Below are 11,213 nucleotides of genomic sequence, written 5' to 3'. Positions count from 1 at the left end.
CCATGGCCGTCCTCCTCTTCTCTCCCTCTCTACAAGCATCACGGAAGAATGAGGCCAATCTGCCCTACACTTGATCATTCATTTCTATTTCCCACACTTCTGAGATATTGAGGAGCCCTAGGGTGCGCTACACCATCAAAAGTCAAGCTTCCCGACCTCAGCTTAGGCTTAGGTTTAGGACTCATCTTTCTCCACCCTGAGGTAAAGATTAATAAAATAAAGCCCATGCTGATCCTTCTGATTTTCTAGTCCCACCATGAATGTGACAAGCATGAGGTGCTAACGGCATTTTTTTCCTCCCTCTTTGCTGAAACGATAAAACAATTTTATAGCTGTGTTCCCCTATCCCTACAGCCAACAATATTAATTAGGAAGTAAAGCAGTGACAGGGTGTGCGTTAATGAGCTATTAATGCCTGCCCTGGGTTCCCAGCATGGTCTGAAGCCAAAGGCCAAGCGATTTCCACCGCCCAGTATGTGCACTAATAACCAATTAAAGTCCACCCTGAATGGCTCCTTTCTCCTGGTCAGGAGTTTTTTCAATTTAAAAAGTTGTGAAGTTTCCAAGTAAGCATAGGTTTGTTTTAACGTACTTTCCTTCTCTCTTCTTGCTATAAAAGGTGAATCCTCCTACTAAGAAGGGGGTGACATCAAAGGAAGGGACCGATATGATGGGGACTGACCCCTTGGCCTGCTTGCTGGAGGCATGGGCTCTCAGTGTGGGGTTGTTTTCTCCACCCATTTCTTTCCCGCATGACCAACGTGCAGAAGGGAAGGAGGCTGACACTTGTAGGAGCTTCGATTGTAGAGGTTATTTACTCCTGTGGATACCTTATCTTCTAACAATACTGGTCTCCTAATAAAAATGAGAGCTAAGGTAACACCCACTGAGTGTTGACTACGTTCTAGTACTGCTGGGGGGCATGCATTTATTATCTCATTTAATCCCCATAACAGTCAGTATGCTGAAGGAGGTACTGTGGTTATCCCCACGCTGCTGATGGAGAAACAGGCACCGAGAGGTTAAATCATGTGCCCTGGATCACGCAGCTAGAGGGTGGGAGAGCCAGTTTTTAAAACCAGACTATCTGCCTCCAATTCCAGGAGCCTGGAACTAGACTCACAGGCTATAGGTCTCTTCTGCTCACTGGATCTGATGTTACATGCCCCTTGCCCAAGAGGGAAGTAAATTATAGTACTCACACTGTAGACATTTTCTCCTCCTGAGGGCAGGTTCTGCTCTGCTGGGAGACAGGGAGAAAGGCAGGAGCTAGAACCTGGCTATTCCAAGTGTGGCCCATGATCCAGCAGCAGCCCCATCACCGGGGAGCTTGTAAGAAATACAGCATCCAGGCCCCACCCCAGAACTGGTGAATCAGAACCTGCCTTTTAACGAGATCAGCAGGAGACACACATGCATGTTGATGTTTGAGAAGCACCAAGCTGGAGTCCCAGTATGCCATCCCTGGGGTCATGTTCTTCTCTGCAACTAATTAAAAGGAAGCAAAGAGTCATTCCATACCTACTCGGCCTCAGTCACTTGGATATCACACAAGCTCATTTAATCCTCCCCAGAACTTGTAAATGACACTGAGGGTCAGAATGGTCAAGCACCCAAGTTTCTGCAAAAGAATGTGACCAAGGCGCCTCAGAACCCAGAGCCGTATCAAGACAGGCCTTTAACACAAACCGTGGGTCAGGAGGGGAGGCCAGGGTCCCCAAGCAGATGCCCACAACAGAGCACAAGGCAAAGGTGAGAAGTGAATTCGGACTGAGGAGTCTCTGAATTTTGAGGTGAAAAAAAAAAAAAAACCTGGCTAAAATAGTACTACCCGGGAGTAAAGAGAGGGCTTCTCAAGGCTCCTTCTGGACTTAAAATTTAATGCCTATTTATTGAGAACCTCTCCGTGAATTTGCTCAGGACTCCATCAAGATGGAGTTGTTCTTTGTGCCCTAAAAGCTTATGATCTAAAAAGGCCCCAGAAATGGGGGAGACGTAAAAAACTGCCAGAACAATGCAACAGCCTTAATCAGACTGTCTTTGCTTTTCTTTGCTTATAAGTCATCGGCTTTAAATTTAATATAGTGTCATGTCTTTATTTTTCTTGAGGTTTTCTTAAAAGATCATATAAAGATTTTCTTCCATGCTAAGACTTTTATATTGTATTTTTCTTAAAATGGAGGATGGTACATTTACCCTTCATCAGATGATTCCTTATAACTCACCTTGCTTTATTAAGAAGACTGCTAGAAGCTTCTATGCCCCTAGTAATAAAAATGTATTTTCAGGCCCTTTCAAACCAATGAAAATCTGAGTTTTCAAAGTACAAGATAATGAAAATTCTCTAGATCAGTGTCTTTTACTACTTTTAATCTGTTAACAGACCCTGAGTGTCTCAAATGGAACGTACTCTCGCATGAATTGCTGTAGTTAACAGCATTCTATACAGGTAACTCTTGATTATTCCAATTTTCACAAATTTGGACATTTTTACTGCCTCTATAACCTCTCTAAGAAATGTGAAAGAAAAGAGACCTGTACAATTTATTTCTCAAAATGTACACAGAAATATAATTGCACACACTTACAGGGAAACCTTATAAATAATGTATGAGGGGCAATGTAATGTCAATAATAGAGCTACTAATTTAGAGAGACAACTCCTGTCACAACTTGCCCCCTCATCAAAATTGATTGGGAATTTTTAGGGACCACCAAGCCAGAGATGGAGATTTATCGGAATCTGGGATGTTTAAAAAAAAGTTTTCGAGGACCTCCTTGAGGAAGGCAGAAGTTGTCTTCCAAAATAACACAAATAGCTCCAGATAGTCTCCTTGTAGCCTGACCCTTTGCACTGTGGTTTTACAGCTCTCCCCACCCTTGAATCTGGGTTCACTTTGCGACTTGCCTTGGCCGCTAGAATGTAGCAGAAACCATGGTGTGTCGGTTCAGAGCTAGGCCTTGACCTACCATCACCATGGACACCTGTGGCCCAACCAGCCCCCAGCCCCTATCTGATCCCACAGGTGTAAGAGCAATTCCATCCATGATAAGGTGGGTTTTGAGTAAGAATTAAAAGCATATGCATGTGAAGTATAAACTACTCAGCAAATGTTAAGGTTTTATTTTTCAAAAGCGTTTTTGTTATTGTGAATCCCTGTGTGAATTTATTGAAATTAGCACTCCAATGATTATTGGAGAGCAAAGGATATAAACTGAAATTGAGAGTAAAACACAGTAGTATATCCAAATTCAGGTAATATTTTTATAAATTAGTAGACAATCATCTGAACAAAAACAGACATGGATGAAAAAACAACCCAAAGAACAAGAAGAGTGAAGAAACATGTCAATTTAACACCAACGGGTACTTTAAGGATATAGTGGAAAGTATATGTTTGGTTCTTTGTATAACTTGGACCACAAACACGTTATTTTATTTGTATATACTTGGAAGAAAACGGAGCATTAAGATTATCCATTGGTTCACAAACTGGCCCCCGTACACTGGGGAGCAAGAAGGAGGCGGGCCACTCCAGATTGGTAGGTGGCAGTAACAAGCAAAGGAACTTACCAGGTTTGTCTTGGGCCACAGGATGAGTCGGTCTCTCCACTGCCCATCAGAATCTTAAGAGTTTATATGGAGGCCTTAATGGGGTTCAGTCATGTACACTGTCCAGATGGTCTCAGCAACACATGGCTCTCTCAAGGCTGCATCTTTGAAAATAACACCCACTGTGGGACTGGTGGGCAGAGTGTACAGTCTGAAGATGGGGAGGGGGTGAAGAGCCTGGGATTGCCCAGATCCAGCTCGCGAGTCAACCAGCAGTCAGGTCCTCTGGATGACCTTCCCCAACATTAACACCAGAGAAGATAGCCCAGGGCAGAAAAACACACTCCGTATTATAATGAATGCCAGGGCGATCCAAGCAGGGAACATTAGGGCTTGAAAGTAGGAAGCATTTTGGGACCACCCCTAGGCTGATACTGACCTCCAGGAATGGACAAGGAGAGCAGAAACCTAGGGGATGTCAAAAGAGAAAAGAAAGGCAAGACTGGGTGCATAGCAATATATAGACCCGAGCACGTGTGTCTCAGAACTTCTGGAGCATAGAAAGACCTTCTCTTTCTTTCATTCTCCTGGACTCCCATCGGTATAAATACCTCACGGTCATTTCATCCTATCCACACGGTTGACAGTTACTTGCTCAAAGTGAACCAACCTCCCTGGACCTAACAGGTCCTTGGAGAGGAGTGAGACTACCAGGAGTGGGGGAGAGAACAAGTTGTCAACAATGACCAGATGAGGAGGAAGACATGCTTCGTGAACCGATTGGGTAGACAGTTCTCAAGCACTTAAAGGGGCAGATGTAGAAAAAGGATAAGAGAAGGGGGTTCACGAAGATACAGTTAAGCCCCATCATAATGATATTTAATTTACATATTTTATATAAATTCCATCAAATCTACTCTGAATAAAAGAGAGAAAAAAATTATTTAAACCATGTCAGTGATTTTACCTACCATCCCACTCGATGTGCTCATAGCGCAGTCAGAGGTCAGTGGGAGGTATGATTGCCATCTCTCAGGAAGGCTCAGGCTTGAAGGCCCCTCACAGCCAGAGTAGCTCACCTTTTGCATTTTCCAAGGAATATTATTCTTAAGTGTAAGTCGACTCCTTCAATGGGCTCAAAAGAACAGCAATCTCTCCCAATGCTAAAGGAGAAATGGGTTACTTTGACTTTTTAAGAAATAGTGTGTAAGTCTCCAAAATGGTCCGAGCCTAGAGGAGTTCTCAAGAACATGAACCCTTAGTAATTTCTTATCTATTTAAGAAGTTAACCTTCACATAACATATGACCCAGATGTACCATGAGATAAGAGGACAAAGCCAAATGAATCAAGGGCTGCTGACCCATAGAATTGAGAGCAGCCTCCACGATTTGTGTGGAAAGTAGAGAAAGGGAACATGCAGTCAGTGGACCCTTCCTACCCACAGTTAAGTAGGTAGCCACAAGGCTCTCCCCTGGGAAAACACCCTCCTTCAGCTTATTCTGTGTCCTTCTATCCAACCCCCTCTTCTTTTCCTTCACCATAGAATTTCTTGAGTTGCTCCCCTCCCACCTACACTTCAGCCCACTGTGCCCCACCATTCATGAAACTGCTCTCCTTGAAGCTCCCTCCGATGATTTCTTTGTTGACAAGTCCAAAGGAATACTTCTCAATCTTTAGCCATGTGACCTCCAAGCAGAGTTACCATCATAAACAATGTCTCAGAGTTACCATCATAAACAATCTTGACAATATCTGTTTCCTTGGTTTCTGTGCTGCCCAACTCTGATAGTTTTCTCTCTCACACCATGCCCTCTCAGTCTCTTTCTGAGTCGATCTTTCTTTGTGGTGTTTCTCACGGGGCTCTTTGATTTCCCTTTATGCCGCGTCCCTGAAAGATCTCATCCACTCCCCTAGATTCAATTAACATCTAAACCTGTTTCCATCCAAGCCTACTCTCTGAAGCTTTAGATCTATATATGTGACTTCTTGTTAAACGTCTCCATTTAAATGTCTTAGGCACCTCAAAATCAACAGGTCCGCATTACTTCATGTCCACTCAGAAAAAATAGCCCGTCACAGGCAGTTAGATACAGCAAAAAATCATGATGATGGAAAAGCTAAAAGGGCAAACAGGATGGTAAGAAGCCCAGAGAGTCACAAGAGCAGAAGCCAAAGCCACCCCATGGCTGGAGGGACGAGGAAGGATGTGGTGTTGCCACAGCCAGAGCTAGGACTGCCAGGCAGTACCTGGAAATGCAGAGAAACAAACAAATGACAGCGCAATACTCACTTCCCCGTGTCTCCTGTCCCACTGAGTGGAACCGTCTGCCACTCACTATATAAGTTATACTTGACCTTTCTCTTACCTTCATCTCGTACATGTAATCATCCATCCACTAAGTAGCTCATCTGTTTCTCTTTTCCTTATAGCCACTGCCATGGCTCACTATTATCACTGCATCCGGCACCACTCGCCCTTCTCCCATCTCCAGATACCACCCCGCCCCCATCCTCAACCACTACACTCCAGCCAGGAATCTTCTCACAGACAAATCTTACATCATTCTGCTGTTTAACATCCCACAATGCATCCCTCTGACCCCATTGTGCTTAGGATCAAGTCCAGATTTCATGGCAGGACTTCATTGCCTTTCCAGTCTCCCCTTGGGACACACTTTTCCACCTCCATGCTCCAACCGTCCTGAGCTTCACAACCTTGAATTTCCTGGGGCTGCTCGAAGCCAGGCCTTCACAGGTACAGAATAGTACATTCTTCATGGAATACTCCCCTAACCTCCACGCTCTTCTGACTCACGTGGGCCTCAATGGCATTCTTCTCAGAAGCCTCCCTGGTCTTCCGCATGTATGTTCCCTTGCACCTGACACTTCCCCTGGTGGTGGGGTTACCAAGTTTAACAAATAAACCATGCAATTTTAACTGGGCATCCTGCATTTTATCTGGCAATCCTACCTGGTGAGCACTTGTCCCAGAGTATGACAATTGCAGGTTCACGTTTGAGTTTCCCTATTAGGCTCCAAATTGCTTGAGGATAAGGATCTTGTCAATACTGTTCCCCATTTAACCAAATGAATAAGTAAATGTGACTGACTTGGATGGATGGAGGAGTGACTTGTGGATGGGAGTTTTACTTGAAATCCCATAGGACTGGACTTTAGGCCTAAAGACGCTTCAAAGACTAAAAGGAGGTTACAACATGACTTATCCAAGCTGGAGGAGGTCAGTTCTGGGTTTCAGGCTGTTAAAACAGAAACTTGGAGGAGGAAATTGTAAACTAAAGGGAAATGACAGGAGGTGTAACTGGAAATGATTATTTAATATTTCCAGCCAGCACAAAGCTAAGGGATTAAGGTCAGCTGGGTTGGGGATTACTCTGTTTCAGCTGTGAGAGTCCTTCACGCAGCAATGAAGTTTGCTCTCCTGTTGCGGAGGTTAAAATGGCGAAAAGGCCAGAAGGGTGGTGCCAAGGATGATCAAATGTCTTACTCTTTTTACCTTGGGATGGTTTTCTAATAGAAACCTTAGATCTTGCTATTTGCAGAGCTAGTACCCAAGGGCCAGGACCGCAATACATATGGAAGAAGCAGGCAAGGTGGAAGAAACGCAAATTAGAGCATGCCATCTAAAGAGGCAGCCTCGCTGGTTCCAGACAATGGTCACCACACTTGAATGCAGGCCCAAATTTTCTACCTCTTCAAAGAAAAGACAAGAATCAAGATGTCAATGCTTCATCTCCTGACATTTTAATGTGGCCGTTAATTTAATAAGTACTGTATGGTTCAAATAAAACACATCTCTTCATTTGTTTTCCATGTGAGTTTCCAAAACTCCACAATGGAATCAACATGTCACTCCAGGCTGGGAGCCTCTCACCTCACAAACCTCAGGCAGTTGTTGATTCAAATTCTAGAAGCCTCTAGTTGTGAATCAATGCCTAAGGTGCTCTGCAGAATCTAGGGAAGCATTTGAGAATTTGCTCCAGGGCAAAATCTGTATCAATCAGGCATGAATGTAGATTATTTTCCCATGCTACCAATATAGTCATCTGTATGTTTAGTCAACATTTATTGACTAACACATAGAGAAGGTTTGATGGTTGGTAGACAGTGAGAAGAGACCTAGAAGAATGAGGTACACTCAAGGGCGGAAATTCAGTCTTCCAACCTCCATCTCTTACATAAATATATATAAAATAAACACACACAATTCAACAACCCCTCTGGGGCCATGCCAGTTATTTAGATGTTTATCTGCTTCCACGGCAATTGGTTAATAGTAATTGTCCCAGCCCCAGCCCTGCTGGTCTTAGACCCCAGCAGGAAAGAGGCAGACCAAGGCGGGGTGCTCCTCTAACCCCCTCTTCCCTAACCCTCCCCAGGTTGTGTGGCCCCCTGCAGCCCACCGGTGCTCTCCTGCAGTGGCCCTTAGAACTGCGGCCTCTACAGGGTACCATTCCGATTGTTCAGTACCTTATTATATACCAACTCTCCAAAGAGAAAGTAAAATGATAAATTTCCCCCAAATGCACAAATTGTTTCTCTCCCTAATCTCTATTTTTGATTAACTCCTGCTCTACCATTCGGATCGCAACTCAAATGGCACTTCCCACTTCCCAGTCTGGACTGTGTGCCCCTTAATGTAGTCTCACAGCTTTGTTCCTGCCTCTTCAACGAGGCTGTGAGCAACACGAGGGCAACAGAAAGCAGAATTTGGCAAAATTCAGTTTAGATGGAGCTGGTTACCAACTCAGCATCAAAGATGGGCTCGAATAGATTCTAGCCATCTGGAGGAAGCACATCCCTTCCTCCAGACCCCACTAATTGGTTTAGGAATGAAAACCTGACCTAGTGCAGGTCAAGCAGAGCGAACCTGGGCACTGGCCGGGAAGGCAGACACAGACTTATTCTGGAGAGGCAATGTCACCACGGTGGTTATTATGAAGCATGACGTGAAGGAGGGCAAAAGTGTCGAGTCTGAGAAAGGTGGGCCCAAGGCTATACATCACGGGCCTCTGCAGCAGACCAGATCTGGGCTGGCCCTGCCTTTGGACATTTCAGTTTTATCAACCAATATTCTGTTTTTTTTTCTTTTGTCAATTTGGGCCAAGTTTTCTCTCTATTGTGACCAACAAAATCCTAATTGATCTCATATATTGTTTTTGCTTGCCCCTGTATCCATAAGAACCTTGCTCATGGAAAACACTGAACAAACATCTGTTGAATAATATGCTGATGAAAGAATTGGGCACGACTTAATGGGGGAAGTGACTGGGTGACAGTCAGCTGGAGCCTTAATTTGAACATACTTCTTTAGAAAATGTACTAAGATTGCCCTAAATTTAAATGCATCAGAAATTCAGAAGTATTTTCGGCAATGTATTTTATAGCATAACACTTGCTACCTGAGGTTATTAACCTGCTCGTCTGTCATTTTCCAAGAACTCCTGAAGATTTCTGCTTCAACCCTTTGAACCTAAAGAAACTATGGTTTCTTTCAACCTAAAAAAACTATGGTTTTAAAGTGGGGGAAGGGAGCAGGAAGGAATGACTCAGCCTCTACTCTGCTGGATAATTATTTTTACCCCCAGAATGACCTATGCCTTCTTACATTTCAACCTCAAGATGCCTTTTGCTTTTTACCTGGCTTGATGCAAATCAAGGGGGCTTTTTTGCTATGCTAGAGTCCTCAGAAGCTACTTTAGGTTGTTACATGACATCTTCCAAAGTACAATTAGGCTGTGTGGTTCATGATGTAGCTATAAGATTAAAAGTCTATGTTGTCAAAGTGCTGTGCTTCTGAAAATATTGAGAAATAAACAAACTTGACTGGACAATGAAGGAAAATTCTACAAATTGGTCCCTATATACTGATCAGATTCTTTTCCTCCTTTCCTGGTTCACCAAAAACACACTTGCCCATCTATACTATTCACATTCTCAAGATATATTTGTTACACTCAGGGCTCCTGCACTATATACAGAGAGTGCCAAAAAAAATGTATACAGGTTTTAAGAAAGGAAAAAAACTATTAAAATTGTAATAATACACACCAATAACAAAAGATAAATACAAGTCACATTTGACTTCTGCAATTACAAGAGGTGCTCAAAGTGGTTACCATCAGCGTCGACACTTCTGATAATGGCAAACTACTGCTTGAGCAATATTGACCATCTCTTAAAATGTGCATACGTTTTTTTTTTTTGGCACCCCCGATATATCCCTCAACTGTTGGCTTTTGACTTCCTTATGTACTTTTTTGCACATCTTTGCTTATATTTTAGTTTTTTTTCCACTGGTGGAGAGGTGAGTAGGTTGTAAACTACTGGTGGAAAATAAGCAATAAATCACTTTCCATTCTCCATAAATATAAATCCACCTGTATTATCCTTTTAAGGGAACAGATATGCAACTTAAAGTTGGATGAAGAGCAGGAGAGTTCGAGTCTGAAAATCTCTCTTCTTAAATGACTTTTTAACTACAAAGAGACAAATAACTTGACAGTGGAGAAACCTCATGGACACCACCTTAATCAAGACACCAATGAGACAGACACACATCAGGGGCCTTCTATTAGGAGGCACTGAGGACACAATACCACTTCTGTGGTAGCCTTGTCAAACATGCTGTGGGGACAGAGCTCCACAGAGCAGTTTCCAGGCTCTCGGCCTCACATAGAAAGGTGCTGGCTCAGGTAGTAGATGGTTATCAGCTGTGACTAGTTGGCCATCGGCTGTTACTGGTTAGCCATTAGCCACTGATATAACTGCTGTGGCTAAGCTAGCAAGGGGGTAGTGTAGTGGTGTGGCGTAGTGGTGTGGTGTCCTGGCGTGTGAAGTGGCATGCTGGACTGTGGATTACGGATTGCAGAGAGGCGGATTGCAGCTAGCAAGTGAGGTTGGTTGGCACAGATAAGTGGACGGGGGGTTGCAGATCGTGTGGCTTCTGCCTCCTGTGTCTCCAACCCAGCCGCCAGTGAGACTGTAATGGTCTGACTCCCCTATCTATGGCTCCATGGGTCTTCCGTTTTCACCTCACCCTATCCTGCGTTCCTATGTGGGGAGCAGGAGCTGAGACCCCGCATGACACCCCGCATGACAAATGAATAACCTGAAACAATCATGAGGAAACAGGACAAACCCAAACTGGGGATCATTCTATGCAACAACCAGCATATGCTCTTCACAAATTGCCAATAACCTGAAGAACAAAGTTTTGAAAAACTGTTTCATATTTAGACTTAAGAGATACGAGAATTAAATGCACTGCATGATTGTGGACTGGTTCCTGGGGTGAAAAAAAAAAAAGCTATGAAGGACGTTACTGGAATAGTGGCAAAATCTGAATATGGACTAGAGATGAAGTCAACATTATCAACGTAAAATTTCTGACATAGATCATTTGCAGTGATTGTGCAAGAAAATATCATTGTTAGGAAATCATCACTGTTTAGAGGTAAAGGAGCACAACTTAGCCTTAAGTAGTTCAGGAAAAAAGAAAAGGTATATATAGAGAGTGAATGCCAAAGCAAATGAAGTGGAATTAATAATTGGTGAACCTAGGGAAAGCACATACAAAAGTTCTTTGTACTAATCTTGCAACTTTTCTGTAAATTTGAAATTGTATCTATCTATACCTG

Source organism: Rhinolophus hipposideros (assembly GCF_964194185.1).
Source record: "Rhinolophus hipposideros genome assembly, chromosome: 11".
NCBI lineage: Eukaryota > Metazoa > Chordata > Mammalia > Chiroptera > Rhinolophidae > Rhinolophus > Rhinolophus hipposideros.
The sequence above is the reverse complement of the archived record's forward strand: the minus strand, read 5'-3'. Positions refer to the sequence as shown.